General features: G+C 48.6%; 1 pseudogene; it reads left to right on the plus strand.

Annotated features, from left to right (window-relative positions):
• Positions 1-874: 874 nt before the first annotated feature.
• LOC125100394 (ras-related protein Rab-7a-like) lies at positions 875-1,639 on the plus strand (annotated as a pseudogene).
• The last annotated feature ends 2,004 nt before the right edge of the window (positions 1,640-3,643 follow it).

Consider the following 3,643-nt stretch of genomic DNA (forward strand, 5'->3'; position numbering starts at 1 on the left):
AAGTGCTGTTGTTGGAAAGTTCCGGAGGCTTGGAATAAGCTGGGCTGTTGGGATCTGTTCTAGGAATAGGAGACCTAGGCGAAGAGAAGAAAAGATGAAATAGTTTTCTGCTGACTCATCAAACTGGAAATTTTAATGACACAAGGGGGTTATCGTGGATTATTCAGAGGGGCCCAGTCTAGGCCCTAAAGGTGCCATAACAAAGCACAACCTCCTGGGTGACTTTAAGAACAGGAAGACTTTCTCTCGTAGCCCTGGAGACCGTGAGTCTGAGATCAAGGGGTTCACAGGCTGGATCCTCTGAGGCTCGGAAGGACCTCTTGCAGGCTTCTAGCTAGCCATCCTTGGCATTCTGGTGGCTGCTGGCCATCCTTGGCATTCTTCGGCTTGCTGAGGCCCTCCCCCAATCTCTGACTTCATGTTCACGTGGCATTCTGCTTGTACATCTGTGTCTGTGTCCAAATGCCCTTTTCTTGTAAGGACTCTCATCGTATTGAATCAGAGCCTGCCCTATGACCTCCATCTTAACTCAATCATCTGCAGAAGTCCTATTTTCACATAAGGTCTCATCCATAGGTAATGGGGTTCAACAACTTTTGTGGAAGATGGGACACACTTCAACCCATTACAAGCCCCTAAAGCAGAGGACTTTCTCTGGCTGGCATCACAGAGCTGTGGTAGAGGGGAGGTGAGAGGGCCAAAGTCCAATGCGGGCCTGATGCACGTTAGTCCTAAAGACAGAGGACGCGGACAAGAAATGCTAGGGAGTGGCAGGTGCTGAGGGTGACTACCTCCTTTGTGGTAACTTGCCACAAAGCAAGTTAGTGTCAACCCTCCTTAGTGCAACAAATTAAAAGGTCCACTAGAGGTTGAAGGCTTGGGGAGTGCCGAGGAGTCTGCTGGAACCGGAACTTGAACTTCTGCTCAGCCCCTGTCCTCCCTTGTACTTCCTCCTTGGCCAGAGCCCTAGAAACATGCCTGACCCGGAGTCGTCAGTGGAGTGGCTGTGTTTGATGGATGACCTCTAGGAAAAAAGTGTTGCTGAAGGTTATCATCCTGGGAGATTCTGGAGTTGGTAAGACATCATTCAAGAACCACTATGTGAAAAAGAAATTCAGTAATCAGTACAAAGCTACCACAGGAGCAGACTTTCTGACAAAGGGGTGATGGTGGATGACAGACTAGTTACGAAGCAGATCTGGGACACAGCAGGCCAGGAGCGGCTCCAGCCCCTCAGTGTGGCCTTCTACAGAGGCGCAGACTGCTGCATTCTGGAGTTTGATGTTACTGCCCCCAACACCTTCAAAACTCTCCACAGCCAGAGAGATGAATTCTCATCCAGGCCAGTCCCCAGGATCCCGGAAACTTCCCCTTCATTGTGTTGGAAGACAAGACTGACCTTGAAAACAGACAAGTGGCCACAAAGCGGCCACAGGCCTGGTGCTACAGCAAAAACAACATTCCCTACTTCAAGACCAGTGCCAGGGAGGCCATCAGCGTGGAGCTGGCATTCCAGACAATTGCACGGAATGCACTTACATGGGAAACAGAGGTAGAGCTGTACAGTGAATTCCCTGAGCCCATCAGACTGGACAAGAACGGCCAGGTCGAGGCCTCAGTGGAGAGCTGCAAGTGCTGAAGGGGCTGTGAGAGCAGGGCAGAGTCCTCCGGCAAACAGAGAACACACTTAGGCCTTCCAACACAAGCCCCTCTCCTCTTCCAAACAAAACATAAAGTCATCTCTCGAATCCGGCTGCCTAAAGAAGCCCCGTCAAGCGCAGCCTTACACACGCACACACACACACACACACACACACACACACACAGCCCTCACACACACACACACACACACACACACACAGCCCTGACACAAGCAGACAGACCCAGCCCAGGCCTGTGATGCTTCCGTCGGGGTCTGCCCACCCACCCCATCAGCCCTCGTATGGCAGCGGGACAGGCAAGCTGTAGAAATCGTTCTGGTGTGCAGTCAGCATCGGATGATTATTCTTTTCGTCCACTGGGGAGAGGGAACTGTTGACAGTTAATCTGTGTCTAATCAGTTATCTGATTTTTTAAATGGTCTTGTGGTCTCTTTGCCCCTATCCCCACCCCCGCCCCCGTGAAGGCTACCACCTGGGAAGGCTGGTGCCCCATGCTTCATTACAGGCTCACACCCAGCCTGGTCAGACTGGGTTTTGTATGTGTCTGTTAACGCTTGTTACTTTTACTGATCAGATTTTCTATAGTACTCATTTATTATGTAATCCTTCTTAGAAAAGAATCTTATGGTACATTAATATACCATATTAACCAATTAAAAATGTATAAATTAGTGTAAAAAAAAAGGTCCATTAGACTTAAGGCCACAGTGTGCCACACCAAGTCAGCCTTGTTGTTAATTATGTGGACAGCTACATTTATTGAGCACCTACTGTGTACCAGGAATTAAGCTCAGAGTTTGTTTCACATTATTTGATTTAATCCTTTGAGAACATGGTCCTCCCTCTAAGAGCTACACCACTTCCTCTTTCTGTGCAAATACTGGAACCAGACATAAATCACTCAGCTGTTTATGCTAGGAAATACCTGCTTCAGGAAGATATGACCATTAACCAATGAAAGTAGCTTACTTATCAAGGCTGATCAAGACATTTGCTCTTCAAGACCCTCCCATTGCTGAATGGATCAACCCCAGACTATCAGTTGCTGCCTTCCAATTCTTTAGTGTCTCAAGAGAGGGTGATGGTAGATAACTCCCTCACTGACAGGTGATGCCATGGCCCCATTTCACAGAGCTGGAAACTGAGGCAAAGAGAAGAAAGTTGCTCACAAAGGCAGAGCCTCCCTTCTCCCCGAACTTGTACATTGGTTTCTGTAACTGGGTTCTTGTTATTCTGAGTCCCTCCCCAATGTGTGGGTCTCAGTGTGGATTTGCATGCCTGGCTCTCTCCTGCAGACCTCAACGGCTGTCCCAGGACTTGAGTCTACCTCTGAAGCCCGGCGAGACTGGCCAAGGACCACATCCTCTGGGCCTGCAGCCTGCCTGCAAAGCGATTGCCCTGACTCCTCACCACATTTGCTGGGACTGATCCCTTCACCTTGTCCCTGCTCTGGGGTCTGTCTGCACCCAGCTGATAGCCTTTCCCAGCTTGACCAGTCCTGCCCCAGACCAAACCTTGGTCTTGATATTCTTCATCTCAACTGAATCCGTATTTAAAACACTTTAAAATATTCGCTCTCTGGGTCTCTGAATCAGATTATCCCGTGCCATCAATGATAAGAAAGTTCAAATTGTTTATATATCCTTAAGTTATTTCAGGATGATTTCCGCCCTGTGCCTATTTTGACCAGTGGTTCACTTTTGTGTTGCTGCTAAATAAATCACACAAAGTCAACAGCTTTAAATAACATGTTTATTATCTCTCAGTTTCTGGGGATCAGGAGTCAGGGAATGAGTTAGGGGGTCCTCTGCTCAGGGGCCCCCCAGTGCATCACCCAGGATGGGCTCCCATGAGAGGCTCAACTGGGGAAGGTCTGCTTCTGAAGTCCCCAGGCTGTTGATAAAATTCATTTCCTTGAAGCTATAGGATTGTCCTGACTGTGTTTTCTACAAATATATTTGTCCACTGGGCATCCATTCCTC

The sequence above is a fragment of the Lutra lutra genome, chromosome 5, assembly GCF_902655055.1.
Source record: "Lutra lutra chromosome 5, mLutLut1.2, whole genome shotgun sequence".
NCBI classification, from domain to species: Eukaryota; Metazoa; Chordata; class Mammalia; order Carnivora; family Mustelidae; genus Lutra; species Lutra lutra.